The following is a 7,289-nucleotide window of genomic DNA, read 5'->3' on the forward strand; positions in this document are numbered from 1 at the left end:
AAAGTCAGAATGAGGAAAGAAAACTTTTGTGTGTCAAAAATAACTTCGACAATGGAATGGTTGTTGGTGCCAGGTTCAGTAACGCATAACTGCCCTTTACATCTACCACAGCTAAAGACCACAGCTTGTTCCACTCTTGTCAACCAGTTATCGCTGGCTCAGGTTCACATGGAAATATAATTCAAATCACCCAGAGTGTATAGCTATGTAAAAAAAAAAAAAAATCTATTATCATATTCTATTAATTTGGAACTAATAAGTAAACTAGGTTTCATTACACTTCCATGCCAAAAGCAACAACTTTCTATCATAATAGAGACTCATCCTACAAGGATCAGAGCTGTTTTAGACAGCGTAGCAGTGTTAGCCCAGGATAAATATGTAGATATTTCTGTGGAGATGAAGGAGAGCACCCTGAGAACTAATCACTCATCTCATTTGTCATTCAAGGTCCATATGCTAGGCGCTGATGTCGACACTACTGGGAGCCTTGTGGAATAAACGAGGGGCCTCCAATGGGTTTTTAAACACGTTTTTAATTCGTGAGAACTGGGCAAAAAAACAAAAACAAAAAAAACACAAGTTTACTTTGCAGCATTGTGTGGCAGAAGCTGGCAAGATCCCAAAGAACACTTAGAGCGTTCAAAGCGCTGGAGATAAGTGCAATAACTCCAAGTCGGTCACGTGTTTTCTACTATTCTCTCTAGCACTAGCACATTTGCCTTTATTTGTCAAGAGCATAGTTTGCTGATCTCTGTGGACTTTAAAGCACAAAGTGAAAGAGAGGGCTCCCTGGACAAGCATGGCTTCCCAGAGATCCATCATCTTCATACGGTGCTAATCTGACACACGTGGTGAAGCTAATCAGACCTCCTTCGGTATCTAAAGATTAGAGCCAGGTGTGTTTTCCTCTAACGGCACGTCCGCGAGCGTTTTTTTATTCCTTAATGATACCACAGCGCTGCTTGGATGGCTAAAGGTTCGAGACTTAAAAAAGGGATTTGTTTTAGAATCTCTTCACAAAAAAGGGAGTTCTCTGGTGCAGCATTAATATTTGTGGTTATTTGTGGTATATATATAAAACAAGTAATAATTCACAACTGCATAAATCACATTTTCCTTTTCATATCCCAGTTCCTGGAACTCTTTAAAGTATTTCAACAGATTTATGGCCTTTGAATTTGTAACAAAAAAAAACAGTATAAGAGCTGAAATGGAGTTTTCTCATGGCCAGTACTTTTTATTTAACCGATTAGAAACCCGCATAGTTTTTTAAAATGTTTTTGCTAGTATTAGTTTTAAAAGAATTTCTAATGGTCTGTAGGTCATTTGTTACACCCCAAGCAACTAATAGTCCACATCGTGGTATCTACTGGACAACCAATTGGGATCAGTAAAGCATTATTAAGCATCCTGATTCCAGCACACTGGGTTTCCCTCGGTTTTATAGTAATGATTTAATGATGTACTCGACGTAATGGAAACAAGATGGTGGAGGTTTCAATGGTTAACAGCTGATGTTTTATTTTAATGGCATTTGTATTGGAAGCCATTAGATATATATATATATATATATATATATATATATATATATATATATATATATATATATATATATATATATATATATATATATATATATATATATTTTTTTTTTTTTAAAGTTCATTGGGAAAAGAAGAACAAGAAGAAGAATTTCTGGGAACATCAATCGGCGTGCAGCAGAAGCAAGCGTGAGCAGTAATCAGGGCAGGATGGAAAGCAAAACCCGGAGCTAATTTCAAGGTCGCAGAAAACATCCAAGTCGTTCGAATCAGACCGTACAAGTTTGTCTCGCTTTACACGATGAGGAGTCATGAACCGACCCAGGTGAGTGTAGGGACACAATTTCATGTTTCTCATGAAACACCGATTTAACGCTCATCGAATTCGACTTTGGATTCCTTCCATTCGTAAGCGAGTGGGAGTTTACAAACAGAGCGTTTAAAAGAAAATGCATTGTGATACACAAAGCGCTGGGGAGAGCCTGTCCGAGCTCGGCCAGGAAAACAGAATTAGAAGCAGACGTTCATTAATCACTGTCTGTATTTATATCGCATCTCCTCTCTCTCTCTCTCTCTCTCTCTCTCTCTCTCTCGCGCTCATCCACGCTGAAGATCCACTGATCCATGTATGAAATGAAACACCGCTCGAAATCAATTTTCTCTACGATAAAGCCGACACAACTCAAAGTTCTTAAACCCGTCCCATTCAGTTCAACTCTTAAGCTGCCTCTTTCCATCCCTACCTCATCCAACACCTAGAAATAAAACACCGCCCTCACTTAGCACCTAGTAAATATGCCAGGGTTAAAACACTTAAACACTCGATACAGCTTTGAGCGCTCGAGGCTCGGACAATAATTAGACCTGACACATCTTACTTTAAAGGTCTCGGTGCTAAAGGCATCTATTTCGGGGTGGGTATGGAGTGAAGAAACATGGTGCGAGAGGAAAATATGTTCTCAGCAGCCTTGAGGGAATTTGGGAATTTTTGTTGAAAACATTTGATGGACTTACTGTATCACTAGTGTACTTTTTTCTAGTTTAGTAGGGATTGGTGAAAATGTAGCATGGAGAGGTAGATTAATGTGTAGAAAAACCACTGAAAAGCTGGTGAAGAAATGTACATGTATACATAGAGGTACAGTATAATGGACTTAGGTTTGCTGATATGCTCGGTTTGGGTAATACTCTAGAAAAAGTTTAGCGAAACATAGGCTTTACCCAGAATAAAATATATAGTACATTTGTTCTATTTGAGTTGCCTGAGAAATAATCGTGTAGTCTGGAAAGAGAATCGTGTTTTGTGAAGATTTCTTTAGCGATAAGTTTAATACAGGATTCAGAACCCAATATATAAACTTTGGAAACCTTTTCTTTTGGTAAAGTAAGATCAGTTATCCCCTTAAGCTAGCCATCCGTGTCTGGAAGCTAGCTGAGGGTTCAAATGGTGTTTGGCTCGCTCTCAAACTGCTGTTGGCCATTAGATCGTGGCACATGTTCTCCTTCTCAACACTCATAATCCCAAGCAGATTTCTGCCCAGATAACAGGGCTCCGTCTGACTGACGGACGGCTAAAGCAAGAGGACGTTTTTATTCGATCGGAGTTGTTTTTAGAGATCAATCCCAGATGCAACTCGACCGTAAATCTCGTACCCATCCTTTAAATGAGACCTGATAAGATTCGTCAAGTCTTGGACTAACAATAAGACATGACATGAAATAGGTCCCTCATTCTCTCCGTTTTTTTTTTTCTTTTTTCTTTTTTTTTAAAGGAGGCTACAGCTAGGCACCCTCGGCCTCACAGGAAGTGAAATTTAAGTAATAACGCTCATATTGCATGCAGATGTTCTGTAATGGAACGGAGAACTGATGACTAGGTGTGGTGGGTGATTCTAGGCTTGTATTAAAGAAATGTTCTTTCGTCAATTAGGAAATGCAAATGTGGCCCTGTCAAATTCAATTTCTCACACAATGATTACATCCTTCTTACACTGCAAACTCTCCCAAAAATTATTAGCTCCTGTAGGCTGTATTTGTGCATTTTTGCCATCAGCCAAAGTCAAATAATACAGGTCAAAAAGCATCACCGGGGTCAAATGTGATCCCGTTGACTAACTGTGGCATAATTGTTGCCAGTCTAAGTGTGTTCAGAACTGTAGATCTAGTAGTAAGTGGTTTATAGGTTCCTCGTCAGATAAATGAAATGTAGCTCAAATAACCACTTTGTACAACCATGGTAAGCAGAAAAGCAGCAAATCTTGACTTGTATCAGAAAGGCAGTTTCTTAAATGTCTATAAAGCTTTAAGGGAGGGGGGAAGCTCAGTGTTTTAGGGCATTGGACTTTGGATCGGAATGTCACAATGTCTCAAATGCCAGCACCACCAAGCTAACACTGCTGGCCTTAACCCCTTTAAGTCGCTCTGGAAAAGGATGACTGTGTTAATATCTATAAGCTTTGAACAAATAAAAAAAGTTACATGCAGTCGCTTCGGGCGCTGCTCTTATTTTGTAAAAACGTGCGCAAATCGTGAGCACACGGACGTCTGTTCCTGGAGGATTATTTTGTGGTCGCGGTGAATTCCAAGCTCGACCACTGTTAATGCAAACTGATCGAATTCTTTTGGAAACAAATAGCGTCGGTAGATCAGGTACTCCGCAAACGCCTTTTGAAGTATTGCATGGCAAAGTTCCTTGAGCCTTCCTGTCCTTCAAAGGGAGCCTGAGTTTGAATGTCTTTGTCAACTAGAGGATGAATCAAGCAGGTTTCAGGGATGACCACAAAAACACCCCACCTTTTTACGCACACGGGTCTTGGAGAGACGGGGTCATCGTGGTCAGGTTAAGGCTTTTTCTTTCTTTCTTTTTTTTTTTTTTGAAGTGAGAACGGGTAGGGCAGTCATGCCATTGTCATCCGGTGACATTCGTCGTGACCCCGCGAGGTCAGGACTTAGGGTTATGGATGCACTGAATGCAGAACCAGATGCTTAAGTGGCCGCTTCAATGGAAAGCAACAAAGCAAAACCAACAAGAGGGAGGAGAGCGGCTGAGGCAAGTTCCTGTCTGGGCACGGTAAACGAGACGAAAGGAATCTGTCTTTCTGATTAAGCTTTCTGAGCATGTTTCAGGATTTCTGGGCACGCTTATATACGTACCGCTCCTTCGAATTTTGGATCGCCTCCTCCGCTACAAGAAGAGAGCCAGGGACTCCTTTGGGAAGGTGAGGAAATTACAGCAGGAATCCATCTCGTTAGGCTAATTTGCAAGTTAACACACAAAGGAGAGTTAATCACTGAGGTCCATTAGCAAGAGTGATTTTCCTTTCAATGTATTCTTGAATAAAAAAATACTTTTTGGAATGACTAGCAGACTCAAAGCTTTGGATATTTGCCCCCCGGGATGTGCCCTATTTCTTCAGTATCTATTAAAATGGTAAGGTTTGTGCTGGGAACTGATATTCATTGATGTTTCATTGCAAACGTTTGACACATTCCTTCCATCACCCTTATCTCCTGAGTGTTTTCTAATTTTCCCATCTTCTATCCATAAATAGAGATTGCTAACGCACCCATACGTTTCGGGCCAAATTATTTCCCGATCAATCCCCAGTGAGCAGAGTTTGTTTGTAGATACTGCCTAAAATGGTTAACCTTTGCCCATGCCAATTGGTGCAGTGTTTCCATGACATGGCTTCTGGAGGTAGCGCTCTGGTCACATGAGATGAGGCCGTGGGTTCATCATAACGAGCACATCCTGTTTACTATGCTGGGGGTTTATCTCTCTAAAACAACTGATCCTGGACCACTTGGTGGCGAACTTTCTCCCAAATTTTATTCACATTCAATAAATGGTGGTGAAATGATTACAGTCAAAAGTGGACACTGAAGTATGTGGTGTTATCTATACAGAGTATAATGGCTACTTACGGATGGAGAGAGAAACGGAGCAAAGCCGAGTCCCGCGTTTGTTTTGCGTCTTCTCCTGAGTCAACACTACGCGGGTGGGTTTCGCCATCTGCTGACAGATAGAGTCATCAATGTGAAAAGGTGGGGGGGTTGCAGAGGGCAGGGGGCAAGGGCAAAGTGACCACCACCCCAACCCCCTCAATCTCCAAAAGCCCTTTTATCACCACTCAATTTCCCCCCTGCCTCACACCCTCTCAGCAAGGGTTATTAAACCTGTAGGAAAGGTCCTGCTGAGAGATGACAGGAGGGACGGGAGTTGCAATGGGGTGGGGGTTAGGAAAGGAAGAACGGATCCTATGGTGTAAACCAGAGCAGATGGAGAACTTTCTACTCCAAGACCCCAATGCCTGACTGACTCAAGCCAAGAATCTATGACCTGCCAGAGATGTGGGACAGATGATTCAGCAAAGCATTCCAGACCTATATAAGTAACTTCCTTAGTTACCGGTCAACAATATTTCATAAACAGGACTGTAGTTTATGGTTCCAACTCTATCCATTTCCTCTGACCAGATTTGTTCCACTATTGTAGACAATGTTTTGGGTTTTTTCCCCCCAAAATACTTTACCTTGGCATTGTTTTTTACTCACCAGATGCAGTGACTATTTCTTTGCAAATTCCTAGTAAACTTTATTTTTTTTCATAATGCTTTGTTTCAAACAACCTAGGGTCATTGCTAGCTGGGTTTTTCTGCACCATGGAACACATTGGAATACAGAAACACTAGTTTCTTGTCTGTCTACTGAAACTACAAGGTCAAATTGTCATTTATTTTTAGCCTTAGATGGTCCCCAGTGGACCAAATTGGCCACTCTAGAGGACTGATCTCAATTCAGGCCTCTTCATTTCATGTAAGTGCTTCCACATGGATTTAAAAACCTTTTCTAGATCAGCTGTCATACTCGGAAACATTATAAATAGCTTCACTGGACTTTCTGAGGGGATGCTTGATGTGGGAGAGCGATAACGGGCCATGTGATGAGAGAGCGCCGTGACCTCCTTGAGCTTCAGCTGTCCCGGAGATGGAGATGGAGAGCTTTCTTTGCTCAGGTAAACAGAAGGATATTCTGTTTGGTTTTCCTTCACGAGCAAACACATTTGCAGGACGCCGGCATGCCTCGGGCTCGCATCACAGCGTCAATCTGCACCCGGGCTTCGTTCATGCTCAGGAAGACTCTTGCTGTGTTGAAGGCATTCATCACTATTGCGATGGTCATGTTTAAGCTGATTTTGGAAGACTTGTGGGCAACAGACCATCATTAGTACACAGTGAATAAATTGGATTAAACATTTGGTTTCTTGAGCTGCCAGGAAACTTAAAACACATACTGGAGAAATTCTGGGAATTTAAACGAGAAATGGCATTACAACACTGTTTGCTTTACAATCAATTTATTATTGCTAATTAATATAACTATTTATTTTTTTATATATTCTTCTGGAAAAAAGTTCCACAAGATCCTGTGGAGATTTGTGCTCATTCAGCCACAAGGCTGTGAGTAAAGTCAGGTACTGATTACTGATGTGAGGTGAGGAGGCCTGAGGTGCAGTCAGTGATCACATTCATCCCAATGGGGTTGAATACGGTTGAGAGGTCACTCAAGATCTTCCACTCCATCCCTGGTAAAGCAGATCTTCATGAGTTCAAGCAGTTTCAGTCCCACCAAGACCTCAATCTGTTTCTCGAATTTTTAACCTCAAGAAACAATTTAATTGATCAATGGGGACAAACTAAATAACGACTTGAATGTTTTCCGAGCTCACTAACCTTAAGAACAAAC

General features: G+C 41.2%; 1 protein-coding gene across 2 annotated transcripts in view; it reads left to right on the forward strand.

Moving 5' to 3' along the window:
- The first annotated feature begins 1,693 nt into the window (after positions 1-1,693).
- LOC310731675 (uncharacterized protein) overlaps positions 1,694-7,289 on the forward strand; it is a 35,534-nt gene continuing 29,938 nt past the window's right edge. For both annotated transcript variants that reach the window (XM_083551437.1, XM_083551439.1), the window contains exon 1: positions 1,694-1,869. The gene's annotated coding sequence lies outside the window, so the exon portion shown is untranslated. The remainder of the gene's footprint in view (positions 1,870-7,289) is intronic.

Source organism: Silurus aristotelis (assembly GCF_946808225.1).
Source record: "Silurus aristotelis genome assembly, chromosome: 9".
In the NCBI taxonomy this organism is placed as follows: domain Eukaryota; kingdom Metazoa; phylum Chordata; class Actinopteri; order Siluriformes; family Siluridae; genus Silurus; species Silurus aristotelis.